This window comes from Pinus tabuliformis, chromosome 3_1, assembly GCF_031772625.1.
Source record: "Pinus tabuliformis cultivar Carrire ecotype Pingquan chromosome 3_1, CPIR1, whole genome shotgun sequence".
NCBI lineage: Eukaryota > Viridiplantae > Streptophyta > Pinopsida > Pinales > Pinaceae > Pinus > Pinus tabuliformis.
The window spans coordinates 702,937,595-702,954,512 of record NC_142301.1 but is presented as its reverse complement, the minus strand read 5'-3'; the positions used below and the strand labels follow the sequence as shown (position 1 = coordinate 702,954,512).

Genomic DNA, 16,918 nt, shown 5'->3' with positions numbered 1-16,918 from the left:
AATAACACATTATATTTTGCACTCTAAAAAAGTTTGAATGTGAAGAAATTTGATCCTTCTTGGCTCATGTTAGATCCCTACTTAAGATGGATCTATGCTGGTAAATAAACATCTCATTCAAAACAATCATAACAAGTTTACATTTGAAGTGTAACTTGTATTTTCCATGGAATTTTGAAACAAATCAATGATCTTGATTAATGAATTGAGCAAAAGCTATTACAATTCACTATATAACATAGCAACCTAAACATTAGACATTTTTACACTTTTTCGGACAATTGCTATTACAATTCACTATATATAACATAGCAACCTAAACATTAGACATTTTTACACTTTTTTGGACAATTATTCTGATTAATTTTGGCAGAAATTTTAGAATCTTAAGTTATCATGTTGTAATATGTAAAAATACATGTAATATGTAAAAATAGAATGCCCTATGGACTTTTTCAAAGTGATTAAACTCTTCATTTATAATTAAGGGGGAAATCGTTTATAAACCTTAAAAAAAAAAAATTATAATAAAAATAAATTTATTTAAAAAAATATTCTTAAAAATAATATAACAATATTAAAAAAAATCTACAACATGGTTAACATGTTATAATGTCCAATCACTTGCAAAGGACGTCCAAATGGAAGGTTGCAAGAACCACAACCATCGTTATAAGTGACCACCAACCTTTAAAATATCGTCCATAAAATCACGTGCAATCTTTGTAAAAACTAAAATATGAATCCAATCTCGAACGATATTGGTCAGAAACTAAAATAACAATAAAAACCAGCCAACTGTTACGCACGAATAGTCTATTCAAATGGACGGCTCCACTACCAAATTGCATAAAGAATTGGGTCCCAAATAAAGGAATCTTATCCGTGTGGTAAAGCAGATTTGCGCAGGAAAATCAACTCAGTTTTTTTTCAGAGAAAAAAAGTGATATAGATTATATTAAGGATATATAATGATCAGAAATATATAGGATTTGAAAATCTCGGTCATATTGAGCAAAAAATATATATGAATGGAGTGAAATTCCCCAAAAGAGACAATTGTTGTGGCTGTCCGGAAATCCTCAAATAGGTAAACTGCTGTTAACATCCGGGATGTAGCATATGGAAACTGTAGAAACCGTCCAGAAAGTGACCTGAAGAGAATACATAATGGAGCACATGCGATGAAGCATGTGAAATCTGTAGTAACCGTCTAGAAAGTGACCTGTAGATATTACATAATGGAGCACATGACTGTAACATAAACAGATAAAAAGAAGGGCAGAAGATGGCCCGCTTATGCCGAAGAGGGCATGAACCCCGAAATAGAAATGAGAATGGAGTCAAGAGGCTGACAGCTGCCCTGAAAAATACGACCATTCCGCCACTTCCAAATATGCCAGCAAGTGAGAATGAAAAGAGCATGCCAAGAGGGGCATTGTGCGGACCACCATAAGAAGCCATCTTGAACAGAAGAAAAGAATCGGTGAGGGAAACCATAAGTGAGGGAAAGATCGTACCAGATGAGGGAAAGATCGTACCAATTACGCAGGTCTGCCAAACGCTTTTTGCGCACAGGAACCGATAGATGGGAATGGTCAATAATGTTGTGACGGGAGGAAGGGGAAATTGGCAGGAAACTTCATGCTTCCATCGTTCAGATTAAGGTATATCGCCACTTGATTTGCTCAAGGAAATAAGAAGCGCAGTAATCAACCAGATACCAGAGCTGTTTTGTTTTCAATCGTGTGCCCAACTATTGAGGTCTTGATACACAGAAAAGAGTAGCAAAGACGTAGCTGGTAAATTCTCTGCATTCCTTAATCATTCAGACGCAAATATTGAGGCTCAGCGCACTTTCTCAATCTCTACAAAATATATTCTATCTTGCTTCCTTTTTATTCTGTATCTAATGGCAGACTTTACCCCATCCCTTGACGGTACATCCTTAGCATCCACCTCCACGGCCCCCTCCCATGGCAATAACAACTGCTATGTTTATGATGCCTTTCTGAATCACCGCGGCCCTGATGTCAAGAAAGGACTCGCTACCCATATCTACTATCGCCTTAAAAGTCTTGGATTGACAGTTTTTCTGGACCAACAAGAATTGGAAAGAGGCGAGGGCTTGAATCCTCAGATCGAAGGGGCTATTCGAACAGCCCAGTGCATGTTGCAATTTTTTCTCCGCGATATGCTCAATCAACTGGTGCCTCGACGAGCTGGTACAGATGTTGGAGTCGGGGTCGGCAATAATTACGGTCTTCTACAAAGTCGGGCCCGCAAATCTTCGGTGGACGCGAGGCGAAGATGGAGTTTATGCGCGAGCTCTGGGCGTGCTCGAAAGGAAGAGAACATTTGGTTCTCAACCACGATATGACCCCAGCACAATAGAAAAATGGAGGAATTTTCTTTCTGGCGTGGCAGATATAAGCGGTTTTGAGCTGAAGGACAAGTAAGAGCCTCCAACTCTCCCTATTATTTGAGTTTTGTACATTGCTGGATTGATAAGTATATCACATATTATTTACGTAGATGTGTCTTATTAGGCAATTAACTGTGATTGTGAATATTGTTCAGGGAAGAGTGGCAGCAGGTCGAGGAGGTAGTCCAACAAGTTTTGAAACAGGTTCGCAAACCACCTTTGAACATTGCTAAATATCCTACTGGCCTCGATGAGAAAATAAAAGATGTGGACAGGACATTGTTACTGCAGTGGCAAAGCCAGAAGGCTAAAGTTTTAGGAATTGTAGGTCTTGGTGGGGTCGGAAAAACTACCCTCGCTAAACAGTTGTTCAACTGAGAGAGATCAAATTACAGTCGATCTTGCTTCTTATTTGATACCAGATCCACATCTTTACCTTCCCTGCAGAGTAGCCTTCTTAAGGAGTTGATTCAATGGAATGCACAAATAAACAACGTTGATGAAGGTATAGAGAGGCTCAAAACAGTTTCTCAACGGGCTCGTATCATTTTAGATGATATTGATCATATGGATCAAATGGATGCATTATGTGCACCGGTTAAAGATACTATTGATGTAGGTAGCTTAATTTTAATTACATCTCGCAATAAGGATGTGCTTGTGTTGAAATATAATTTCAACTGCAACAAACTGTTTTTCTTTACTTTTGTGATGCGATAAGATCGCAGATCGCAAATCACATGCATGCTTGGATTCTCCGTTTTGTTCACTTGATTTCTCTGATTGCGATGGTGCGATGCGATCCGATCGCATATTGCAGATTGCACCATATGTTTGTGTCCATTTTGTTTCCGTTCCGCCAAATGCGATTTTGCGATGCGATTCAATCGCAAATCGCACCAATATAATAGTGTTCCATTTTTCCTCCCGCAGATTGTGATTATGCGATGCGATCCAATTGAAGTCAACGGTTGAAGTACAGGCCTGCAGCAAATGAATTTGACGTGAAGTAAAAATTTCATTTACCGCCAGTTTTGTCAGTAAATGTAATTTACTGTGGGTTGGTAAGTTTTGGTGAAGTTTTTAATTTTATCATTTTCTATCAGCGGGAGTATGGGCACAAGTAAAAGTTGGTAAAACCATTTAAATTTTATTGTTTTTTATTTTATGGCAGCATGGCAAGTGAAAACGTGAAGTAATTTTCTTTTGGTTCTCATATATAAGTAATTTTCTTTTGGTTCTCATATATATGTAATGTTTTTTGTGTTGACCAAGTAATTTTGTAAAGAGAGGCACATCAGTGCGTATGTATAGTTTTGAATATGCAAAAAGGAACACGCAGCAGCGTGAGAAAAATCTATGTGTAATTTCCACACAGCAGTGAAAGTAATTTTTTGTAGTTGAAGTCTGTTTTTACAGCAGTGAATGTAAAAGAGATTCTTACACACAACAGTGTAAAATCTCAGGAGGAGACAAAGTAATTTTTTGTTGAAATCTTCTTGGTGAATCCCTCTGAGAGTGAGGAAGAAATTTGTAACTGAAGTTCTCTTTGATTAATGAATACAAGTTTTATTTTGTATGAGAAAAACTATGTCTGCTCAAAAAATTTAAAGCTTCCCTGTGCTAAGATCCTGTGGAGAAAAACAGAGCATTGTCTCTATGTGCAGTTAATTTGTTTTTGGAATTTTACCAGAAAAATTCCCAATAGTGGTATCGGAGCTTATCCAGGCTCTTTGAAGGCATCAAAAAAGCTGAAGGAAGGAGTTTTTTTTTTGCTGCAACTTCTCCAGCAGAGTGAAGTCTCAGGCAAAAGAATCCAAGGTATTTCTCAGATTAGTTTTTTTTGTGTTACTGCTGAAGAAACAGTGAGTTATTTTAAATACACATTCAGGTATTTGAAGCATAGATTAGAGTGCAAGAATGGCCAGCACCAGTACCAGCACTAGCATGGGTATTTTTAATACTCAGCTCCCACAGTTTAATGGAAAAAACTATGACTATTGGGCAATAACCATGAGAGCTCTGTTTGCCTCACAACATTTATGGGAACTTGTTGAATATGGATTTGAAGAGCCAGCAAATGAAGATGAGTTTAATGGATTAACTCACGCAGAGAAAGAGCTGTTGAAGAGCAATAAGAAGAAGGATTCAAAAGCCCTTGTTTTTTTATATCAAGCAGTGCATTAGAGTGTGTTTCCAAGGATAGCAGCAGCCAAGACATCCAGAGAAGCATGGCAAACTCTCAAGACAGCCTATCAAGGCATGGAGAGAGTGAAGACAGCAAAACTAAAGTTGCTGAGGAAAGATTTTGAGAACCTGTGCATGAAGGAGTCAGACAATATTGACTCATTCTTCACACAAGCAATTGGTCTGGTCACACAGATAAGGTCTCATGGAGAAACTCTTGAAGAAAGGAGGATTGTGGAGAAACTATTGAGGTGCCTACCCTCAAAGTTTGATGTGATTGTCACCACCATAGAAGAGACAAAGGATCTCTCAAATTTTTCAGTTGATGAACTTCATGCATCACTGATAACACATGAGCAGAGGTTGAGTAGAAATGAAAACTCATCTCTAGAGCAAGCCTTCAAGACCCAGATGTCATTTGGAAGAGGAAGAGGCCAAGGCAGAGGAAACAAGAGAGGAAGAGACAAAAGCCAGAACAGAGGTGGAAAGAACAGTCTATCAAATGCTCAAGGAAGAGGCAGCAATCCAAATCAGAACCAAGGCCAAGGCGGCAGCCAACAAAGTGGACAACATCATGCTCAAGGACAAAGGTATGAAAAATCCAATGTCCAATGTTATTACTGTAAAAAATATGGGCATTATGCCAATGAATGTAGAAAAAAGTAGCATGATATAAATGATAGATCTAGTGCAAATATCACTAGAGAAAATATCAGCCAAGATAATGTGTTGTTAGTTTGTAATATGGCTGAAACAAACAGTGAAGATATATGGTTTCTAAATTCTGGTTGCAGCAACCATGTGACAGGAAACATAGCCCTGTTTTCGGCTTTAGATCAGAATGTGAAGTCACAAGTCACACTTGGGACCGATAGAAAAATTTCTGTTATGGGTAAAGGAGAAGTTAAAATATTTACAAAGAAAGGTGAAAAGAAAACCATAGCAGATGTCTATTATGTTCCTGGAATGAGATGTAACCTCTTAAGTATTGGACAGCTTGTTCAAAAGGGTTACAATGTTTTCTTTGTAAATGATGTGTGCACCATCATGGATAGAGCACCCAGCAAAAGATGTATTGTTGAAGTGAAGATGATGAGGAACAGGATGTTCCCTCCTAGAATAAGGGCAGATTTGAAAAAAAATGAAGAAATTGCAGCAGTTACCCAAGAGGCTTTCCAAAGCCAACCAAAAGATGAAAATTGGTTGTGGCACTTGAGATTTGGACATCTCAACTTTGGAGGTCTTAACTTGCTAAGCAGAAAAGGAATGGTAAGAGGATTACCATTGATAGAGAAACCGGAAAGCCTTTGTGAAGGTTGTATCTTGGGGAAACAACACAGAGAAAGTTTTCCATCAGGGAAAAGCATAAGGGCAAAGGCACCCTTAGAAATTGTCCACTCAGATTTATGTGGACCGATGCAAACTCCATCACTAGCAGGCAGCCAATATTTTCTAACATTTATTGATGATTTCACCAGAAAAACTTGGGTTTATTTCCTGAAGAACAAAAGTGAAGTGTTTGAAAAATTTCAAAATTTCAAAGCACTTGTGGAAAATCAAAGTGCGCTGCGTATCAAGGTTTTGAGAACTGACAGAGGAGGTGAGTATATCTCCAAAGAATTCCTACGTTTTTGTAGAGAAAATGGAATACACAAGTAGTTTACAGCAAGGTACACTCCGCAGCAGAATGGAGTTGCTGAAAGGAAGAACAGAACAATCATGGATATGGCGAGGAACATGCTAAAGGCAAAGCATTTGCAAAATGACTATTGGGCTGAAGCTGTACATTGTGCAGTATATATTTTGAATAGATACCCTACAAAATCAGTCATGAACAAAGTGCCAGAAGAAACATGGAGTGGGAGAAAGCAAGGAGTCACCCACATGAAAGTTTTTGGATGTGTGGCTTATGCACACATTCCAGATCAGCTAAGGAGGAAGTTGGACAGCAAAGGGGAGAAATGTATTTTCTTTGGATACAGTGAGGAATCCAAAGCTTACAAGTTGTATATCCCATCTACCAAGAAGTTTTTTGTGAGCAGAGATGTTCAATTCATCGAGGAGGAAACTTGGGATGGAAGCATAGAGAAAACAGTTAATGTTAAAAACTGTTTGTCTCATGATGAAAATGATGAAGAGTTAGCTGAAACACATCCCCAAACAGCAGCGCCAACACAAGGACAGCAAGAGACACCCTTGAGGAGAAATGAGAGTACTTCTCCAAGCACACCACAAGGAGGAAATTTAAGTGCATCCTCAAGCACTTGCACACCAAATGAAAGAGGTAAGAAATTCAGAAATCTAAGTGATATTTATGATGAAGGTATGAACTCTTTATTTGATTTATATTTTCATGTTGATGACCCTATTCATTTCGGAGATGCAATTAAGAATAAGAAATGGATAGAATCTATGGATGAGGAGATCAATGCCATAGAGAGAAATAGGACATGGGATTTGGTTGAACTACCAAAAGGTAAAGAAGTCATTGGAGTTAAATGGGTCTATAAGACCAAGAGTAATGCTGAAGGCAAGATAGAAAGGCATAAGGAAAGACTTGTTGTCAAGGGATACAAGCAGCAGTATGGGAGAGACTATGAGGAGACTTTTGCACCGGTTGCAAGAATGGAAACCATGAGAGCAGTTCTGTCCATAGCAGCACAAAACAAGTGGAAATTTTATCAAATGGATGTGAAGTCAGCATTCCTAAATGGAGTGTTAATGGAAGAAATTTACATTGAACAACCTCCAGGCTATGAGAAGAAAGGCCAAGAGCACAAAGTATGCAGATTGAATAAAGCTCTTTATGGGCTGAAGCAAGCACCAAGAGCATGGTACAGTAGGATAGATTCCTATCTACTGGAAAATGAATTTGCAAAGTGTGAGGGAGAACCCACCGTCTACATCAAAGAAAAGGATGGTAAAATTTTAATTGTAGTGTTGTATGTTGATGATGTGATTTTTACAGGTAATGATGACTACCTCATTGAAAACTTCAAAACAGTCATGAAATAAGAATTTGAAATGATTGACATGGGTTTGCTGAGATACTTCTTAGGAATAGAAGTAGATCAAAATGAAAATGGGATTTTTATTTGGCAGGCAAAATATGTAAATGAAGTGTTGGGCAGATTTAACATGCAGGACAGCAAGGCAACGATCACTCCCACTGTAATGGGATTAAAACTCAGGAAAGAGGACAGGAGCAAGGATTTTGATCCTAGCGTGTACAAGAGCATAGTTGGCAGCCTTATGTATTTAACTTCAACTAGGCCGGACATAATGTTTGTTGTTAGCTTAATTTCCAGATTCATGGAGAGGCCAAAAGAAGCACATTGGCAAGCAGCAAAAAGAATTATGAGGTATGTCAAAGGTACAAAAAGATTTGGCATTTTATATACTTTTTCAGAAAGTTCAGATTTAGTTGGCTACACCGATAGTGATTGGGCTGGAAGTGTAGATGACCGGAAAAGCACATCCGGTTACATTTTTCACATGGGTTCAGGAGCAATTTCATGGGCTTCCAAGAAACAGCCAATTGTGGCCCTGTCTACAACAGAAGCAGAGTATGTGGCAGCTATAGCAGCAGCGTGTCAAGTGGTTTGGATGAGGAGACTGTTAAGAAGTCTATGCCAAGAGCAGGCAACAACAACATTGATTTTTTGCGACAATAGTTCAGCTATTGCGTTGTCCAAGAATTCTGTGTTTCACAAGCGAACGAAACACATAGATACAAAGTTCCACTACATCAGAGAATTGGTGAACAACGGAGAAATTGTTTTACAACATTGCAGCACTCAGGAACAGGTTGCGGACATTCTGACCAAGCCTTTGGGACAGAAAAGTTTTGAGTTTTTAAGGAAGCGTCTGGGTATGATTGATAACCCAGCAGTTGAAATTAAAGGGGAGTGTTGAAATATAATTTCAACTGCAACAAACTGTTTTTCTTTACCTTTGCGATGCGATGAGATCGTAGATCGCAAATCGCATGCATGCTTGGATCCTCCGTTTTGTTCACTTAATTTCTCCGATTGCGATGGTGCGATGCGATCCGATCGCATATCGCAGATCGCACCATATGCTTGTGCTCCATTTTTTTCCATTCTGCCAAATGCGATTTTGCGATGCGATTCAATCGCAAATCGCACCAATATAATAGTGTTCCATTTTTCCTCCCGCAGATTATGATTCTGTGATGCGATCCAATTGAAGTCAACGGTTGACGTACAGGCCTGCAGCAAATGAATTTGACGTGAAGTAAAAGTTTCATTTACCGCCAGTTTTGTCAGTAAAACAGTAAATGTAATTTACTGTGGGTTGGTATGTTTTGGTGAAGTTTTTAATTTTATCATTTTCTATCAGTGGGAGTATGGGCACAAGTAAAAGTTGGTAAAACCATTTAAATTTTATTGTTTTTTATTTTACGGCAGCATGGAAAGTGAAAACGTGAAGAAATTTTCTTTTGGTTGTCATATATATGTAATGTTTTTTGTGTTGACCAAGTAATTTTGTAAAGAGAGGCACAATAGTGCATATGTATAGTTTTGAATATGCAAAAAGGAACACGCAGCAGCGTGAGAAAAATCTATGTGTAATTTCCACACAGCAGTGAAAGTAATTTTCTGTAGTTGAAGTCTGTTTTTACAGCAGTGAATGTAAAAGAGATTCTTACACACAGCAGTGTAAAATCTCAGGAGGAGACAGAGTAATTTTTTGTTGAAATCTTCTTGGTGAATCCCTCTGAGAGTGAGGAAGAAATTTGTAACAGAAGTTCTCTTTGATTAATGAATACAAGTTTTATTTTGTATGAGAAAAACTATGTCTGCTCATAAATTTTAAAGCTTCCATGTGCTAAGATCCTGTGGAGAAAAACAGAGCATTGTCTCTGTGTGCAGTTAATTTGTTTTTGGAATTTTACCAGAAAAATTCCCAATAATAAGCGCAGGTATTGGAGAGTCATCCATTTACACACTGAAAGGCATCAATCCAGAGCACTCGCAAGAACTCTTTTGCTGGCATGCCTTCGGTCAACCCCGTCCTGTTATAGGATTTGAAGAAGTGGTTAAAAAGTTTTTGCATGTCTGCAATGGTTTGCCACTATCGCTTAAAGTGCTTGGGGCGCTTCTTCGTGGAAAAGATGATTTGAGGCATTGGAGTGCGCAATTGCGGAAAACCTCCAAAGTACTTCCGGACGATATACGAAGCACACTTAGAATTAGCTATGATGCTCTCGATGAAGAGGAGAAGCAAATATTCTTAGACGTAGCCTGTTTCTTTATAGGAGAAGACAGGGATACCGCTATAAGAGTATGGGATGGATCCGACTGGGAAGGGTTGCTGGGTCTTTGGAAGCTGGAAAACAGATGCCTGGTGGAGGTGGACAGTACGAACCGTCTCAGAATGCACGACCACCTACGAGACCTCGGCAGAGATATCGCCGAGAATCCAGAATATCCACGTCGTCTTTGGCGTTTCACAGAGAATCTTCTTCATAATATGTCTGGCCAATCATTTGTAAGTATTCTTGATGGACTTTCGAAATAGCCTTGTGCCATCAAAGTTGCCTGTCAAGTTCTGAAATCTTAGAACTTCCCAATGCTGGGAATTTCTGATCATTCCAGAACAAAAATGAACAGAGAAAAATGCTCTGTTTCTTAACACAGAGAAACAAAGGAAAAAAATTGTCCCAGGAAAACAGAGTTTCACACACTAAAAAGACTTTGTATTCATTAACAAGACTGATGTTACAAAATTCTTCCTCTCACAAAGGGATTTCACCAAGAACTCTTCAGATGGAGTTCCAAAAAAAAAATCACTTTGTCTCTGCTTAAAAATTAACTCATTGTCTTTGCACTGCTGTGCATTACAAAACACTCTGTCTCTCAAAAAAACAACATTTTTGTGTAGTTTTTTTTGTTGTATAAGTTTACACTACTGTGTGTAAAAACTTTTCTTACATACGCACTGCTGCGTATTGGGTTTTCATTCTCAACAAACACAGGGCATTCGCACTGCTGCGTATATTACAATACCCTCAACAAAAAAAGAACAACAGAACATAACTTTTGTTTGACTTGTGCCGTAAAAAAATTTACACCCGTGAATTAATAAAATTAAAAGCTTTTACCTACATTTACTGACCGAAATAAATTACATTAATTACTTTAGTATGGCGATATGTTTTTTTTTAATAACCATGGATTTTACTCCACGTTAATCCTATGGCTATCAGCAATATCGCACGGCCTTTTCTGACTGAATTTTACCCGCCGGGGAAAGCTGTACTTGCAAAACCACTCAGACACGTGTCAGCTGTTGAATATGCTCGCTGCCCCCTCGAAAAATACCACCTTTCCGTGAACGGTGGTGCGGGGAATCCTCAGGCGGTTTTTAGAAATAAACGCAGCTGTTGAAATTAGTATTTCAACACTCCCCTTTAATTTCAACTGTTGGGTTATCAGTCATACCCAGACATTTCCTCAAAAACTCAAAACTTTTCTGCCTCAATGGTTTGGTCAGAATGTCTACAACCTGCTCCTGAGTTCTGCAATGTACTAAAACAATTTCTCCATTGTTTACCAATTCCCTGATGTAATGAAACTTTGTGTCAATGTGTTTCATTCTCTTATGAAACACAGAATTCTTGAATAATGCAATAGCTGAACTATTGTCACAAAAAATCACAGTTCCTTTTACTTGCTCTTGGCATAAACTCCTTAACATCCTTCTCATCCAAATTGCTTGACATGTTGTTGTTGTAGTTGCCACATATTCTGCCTCTGCTGTAGACAACGCTACAATAGGCTGTTTTTTAGAAGCCCATGAAATGGCTCCTGAACCCATGTGAAAAACATAACCGGATGTGATTTTCCGATCATCTACACTTCCAGCCCAATCACTATCAGTGTATCCAATTAAATCTAAACATTCTGAAACAGTATATAAAATGTCAAACCTTTTAGTACCTTTAACATATCTCAGAATCCTTTTTGCTACCTGCCAATGTGCTTCTTTTGGCCTCTCCATGAATCTGGAAATCAAACTAACAGCATGCATTATATCCGACCTAGTTGCAGTCAAATACATGAGGCTGCCAACTATGCTTTTGTACAAACTAGGATCAAAATCCTTGTTGTTGTCCTCTTTGCTGAGTTTTAATCCCATCACTGTGGGACTGATTGCTGCTTTGCTCTCCTGCATATTAAATCTTTCCAACACTTCATTTACATATTTCGCTTGTGAGATAAAAATCGCATTTCCATTTTGTTCTACTTCTATTCCTAATAAGTATCTCAACAAACCCATGTCAGTCATTTCAAATTCTTCTTTCATGATTGTTTTGAAATTTTCTATAAAGTAATCATCATTACTTGTGAAAATAACATCATCAACATATAACACAACAATTAATATTTTACCATCATTTTCTTTGATGTAGAGGGTGGGTTCTCCCTCACACTTTTCAAATCCATTTTCCAGTAGATAGGAATCTATCCTACTGCACCACGCTCTTGGTGCTTGCTTCAGCCCATAAAGAACTTTCTTCAATCTGCACACTTTGTGCTCTTGGCTTTTCTTTTCATACACTAGAGGTTGTTCAATGTAAACCTCTTCTATTAACACTCCATTTTAATGTTGACTTCACGTCCATTTGGTAAAATTTCCACTTGTTTTGTGCTGCTATGGATAGCACTGCTCTCACGGTTTCTATTCTAGCAACGGGTGCAAAAGTTTCCTCATAGTCTCTTCCATGTTGCTGCTTATATCCTTTGACAACAAGTCTTGCCTTGTATCTTTTTATTTTGCCTTCAGCGTTACTCTTGGTCTTGTAGACCCATTTAACTCCAATGACTTCCTTTCCTTTTGGTAGTTCAACTAAATCTCATGTCTTGTTTCTTTCTATGGCATTGATCTCCTCATCCATAGCTTCTATCCATTTCCTATCTTTAATTGCTTCTTTGAAATGAACAGGGTCATCAACATGACAATATAAAGCAAACAAAGAATTCATACCTTCATTTGTTGCCTCTTGTTCATAAATGTCACTTAAATTTCTGAACTTCTTACCTCTTTCATTTGGTGTACAAGTGCTTGAAGAAGCACTTGAATTTCCTCCTTGTAGTGTGCTTGGAGAAGCACTTTCATTTCTCCTCAAGGGTGTCTCTTGTTGCCCTTGTATTGGTGCTGCTGTTTGGGAATGTATTTCAGCCATCTCCTCATCATCTTCATCATGTGACAAAGAGTTTTTAACATTCATTGTTTTCTCTATGCTTCCATTCCAAGCTTCCTCCTCAATGAACTGAATATCTCTACTCACAATATGCTTCTTGGTGGATGGGTTATACAACCTATAAGCTTTGGATTCCTCACTGTATCCAATGAAAATACATTTCTCCCCTTTGTTGTCCAACTTCTTCCTTAGTTGATCTGGAATGTGTGCATAAGCCACACATCCAAAAAATTTCATGTGGGTGACTCCTTGCTTTGTCCCACTCCATGCTTCTTCCGGTACTATGTTCATAAATGCTTTGGTAGGGCATCTATTCAAAATGTATGCTGCATAGTGTACCGCTTCAGCCCAATAATCATTTGGCAAATGATTTGCCTTTAACATACTCCTCGCCATATCCATGATTGTCCTATTCTTCCTTTCGGCAACTCCATTTTGTTGCGGAGTGTACCTAGTGGTAAACTGCTTATGAATTCCATTTTCTCTACAAAAACGTAGAAATTCTTTGGAGATATACTCACCTCCTCTATCATTTCTTAGAACTTTAATATGTAGCCCACTTTGGTTTTCTACAAGTGCTTTGAAATTGCAAAAATTTTCAAACACTTCACTTTTGTTCTTCAGGAAATAAACCCAATTTTTTCTAGTAAAATTATCAATAAATGTTAGTATATAGTGGTTTCCTGCAAGTGATGGAGTTTGCATCGGTCCACATAAATCTAAGTGGACAATCTCTAAGGGTGCTTTTGCCCTTATGCTCTTCCATGATGGAAAACTTTCTCTGTGTTGTTTCCCCAAGATAAAACCTTCACAAAGGTTGTCTGGTTTCTCTATCAATGGTAATCCTCTTACCATTCCCTTTCTATTCAATAAGTTAAGACCTCCAAAGTTGAGATGTCCAAATCTCAAATGCCACAACCAATTTTCATCTTTTGGTTTGCTTTGGAAAGCCTCTTGTGTCACTGCTGTTATTTCTTCTCCATTTTTTAAATCTGCTTTGATTCTAAGAGGAACATCTTGTTCCTTATCATCTTCACTTCAGCAATACATTGTTTGCTGGGTGTTTTATCCATGATAGTGCATACATCATCCACAAAGAAAACATTGTACCCCTTTTGAACAAGTTGTCTAATACTTAAGAGGTTACATTTCATTCCAGGAACATAATAAACATCTGATATGGTTTTCTTTTCACCTTTCCTTGTTAAGACTTTTACTTCTCCTTTTCCCATAACAGAAACTTTACTATCAGTCCCTAGTGTGACTTGTGACTTCACACTCTGATCTAACATAGAAAACAGGGCTATGTTTCCTATCATATGGTTACTGCAACCGGAGTCTAGAAACCATACATCTTCACTCTTTGCTTCAGCGATATCATATGCTAAAAACAAATTATCTTGGCTGATATTTTCTCTAGTGAAATTTGCACTAGTTCTATTATTCATATCATGCTGCTTCTTCCTACATTCATTTGCATAATGCCCATATTTTTTACAATAGTGACATTGGACATTGGATTTATCATACCTTTGTCCTTGAGCATGATGTTGTCCACTTTGTTGACTGCTGCCTTGGCCTTGGTTCTGATTTGGATTGCTGCCTTTTCCTTGCGCATTTGCTAGACTGTTTCTTCCACCTCTGTTTTGGCTTTTGCCTCTTCCTCTCTTGTTTCCTCTGCCTTGACCTCTTCCTCTTCCAAAGAACATCTGGGTCTTAAAGGCATGCTCTAGAAATGAGTTTTCATTTCTACTCAATATCTGCTCATGTGTTATCAGTGATGCATGTAGTTCATCAACTGAGAAGTTTGTGAGATCCTTTGTCTCTTCTATGGTGGTGACAATCACATCGAACTTTGAGGGTAGGATCCTCAATAGTTTCTCCACAATCCTCATTTCTTCAAGAATTTCTCCATGAGACCTTATCTGTGTGACCAGACCAATCACATGTGTGAAGAATGAGTCAATATTATATGATTCCTTCATGCAGAGAGTCTCAAAATCTCTCCTCAACAACTGTAGTTTTGTTGTCTTCACTTTCTCCATGCCTTGATAGGTTATCTTGAGAGTTTGCCATGCTTCTTTGGATGTCTTGGCTGCTTCTATCCTTGGAAACACACTCTCATGCACTGCTTGATACAAAAAGTAGAGGGCTTTAGAATCCTTCTTCTTATAGCTCTTCAACAGATCTTTCTCTGCCTGAGTTAAATCATTAAACTCATCTTCATCTGCTGGTTCTTCAAAACCATCCTCAACAAATTCCCATAAGTCTTAGAAAGCAAGCAAAACTCTCATAGTTATTGCCCAATAGTCATAGTTTTTTCCATTAAATTGTGGGAGCTGAGTATTACAGATACCCATGCTAGTGCTGGCTCTAGGAATTCTTGCACTCTTAACTATGCTTCAAAATACTTGACTGTGTATTTAAAATAACAAACTGTCCTCAACAGTAACACAAAAAACTAACTTGAGAAATATCTTGGATTCTTTCTTGACTGAGTCTTCACTCTGCTGGAGAAGCTGCTGCAATAAGAAATCCTTCTTTCAGCTTCTTTGACACCTTCAAAGAGTCTGGACAAGCTCTGATACCATGTTGGGAATTTCTGATAATTCCAAAAAAAAAATGAACAGAGAAAAATGCTATGTTTCTTAACACAGAGAAACAAAGAAAAAATTGTCTCAGGAAGACAGAGTTTCACACACTAAAAAGACTTTGTATTCATTAACAAGACTGTTGTTACAAATTCTTCCTCTCACAGAGGGATTTCACCAAGAACTCTTCAGATGTAGTTCCAAAAAAAAAATTCACTCTGTCTCTGCTTAAAAATTAACTCACTGCCTTTGCACTGTTGTGCATTACAAAACACTTTGTCTCTCAAAAAAAATCAACACTGCTGTGTAGTTTTTTTCTTTTCTATATATGTTTACACTGTTGTGTGTAAAAACTTTTCTTACATACGCGCTGTTGCATATTGGGTTTTCATTCTGAACAAACACAGGACACTCACACTGCTGCGTATATTACAAGACCCTCAACAAAAAAATAACAACAGAACATAACTTTTGTTTGACTTGTGCCGTAAAAAAAAATTACACCCGTGAATTAATAAAACTAATAAAATTAAAAGCTTTTACCTACATTTACTGACCGAAATAAATTACATTAATTACTTTAGTATGGCGATATGTTTTTTTTATTAACTGTGGATTTTACTCCACGTTAATCCTACGACTGTCAGTAATATCGCACGGCCCTTTCTGACTGAATTTTACCCGTCGGGGAAAGCTATACTTGCAAAACCACTTAGGCACGTGTCAGCTGTTGAATATGCTCGCTGCCCCCTCGAAAAATACCACCTTTCCGTGAACGGCAGTGCGGGGAATCCTCAGGCGGTTTTCAGAAATAAACGCAGCTGTTGAAATTAGTATTTCAACACCCAATGTTTTCAATCTTGTTTCTAACAGCTCTGGGTGAACAATTCAGGTGCATGGAATTAGCATGGTTCACGGAAATTGCCCTGAACAATCTTTGGAAAACCTTGCCGGCAGATGCAACCTAAGCAGGTTGCAGCTGCTTAGGGCTGAAAGTCATTCTGTTGAACGAGTATTGAGCAGTGAACAGTCACCACCACTATTATATCTCCGTTGGGAGCGTTGTCCTAAGTCCTCTTTACCTCGCTCGATTCCATTAAAGAATTTAAGAGTGTTGCATATAGAGGGGCGACGACTGAAAAGACTCTGGCGACATGAATCTCACGTATAGTGTTGTTTTTCGTTTTTTAAACAGATCTATTTACTTTTTTTTCATATTGTAAAAATTGTTGAACTGAGTTTTTGTTATCATATACCACAATGACAAAAAGTTGTAGAGGTTCAAACTCACTTTAATAATGCATGTGAACATTGCAGGCACCTCTGCAATTGAGGGAATTGCATATTGATGCTCCCCTTTCAAAAGTTCCAAAGTCCATTGACAAGCTCAAGGGCCTCGTAAAAGTTGTTCTGCACACTGGATATCTTGAAACTTTTTCAAATGAATTTTGGAACTTATCAGGACTCCAAATTCTTCACTTGGAG

The 16,918-nt window shown here is 38.1% G+C and overlaps 1 pseudogene; it reads left to right on the top strand.

Annotated features, from left to right (window-relative positions):
- Positions 1–1,619: 1,619 nt before the first annotated feature.
- On the top strand, positions 1,620–10,190 carry LOC149189093 (disease resistance protein RUN1-like; annotated as a pseudogene).
- Positions 10,191–16,918: the final 6,728 nt, after the last annotated feature.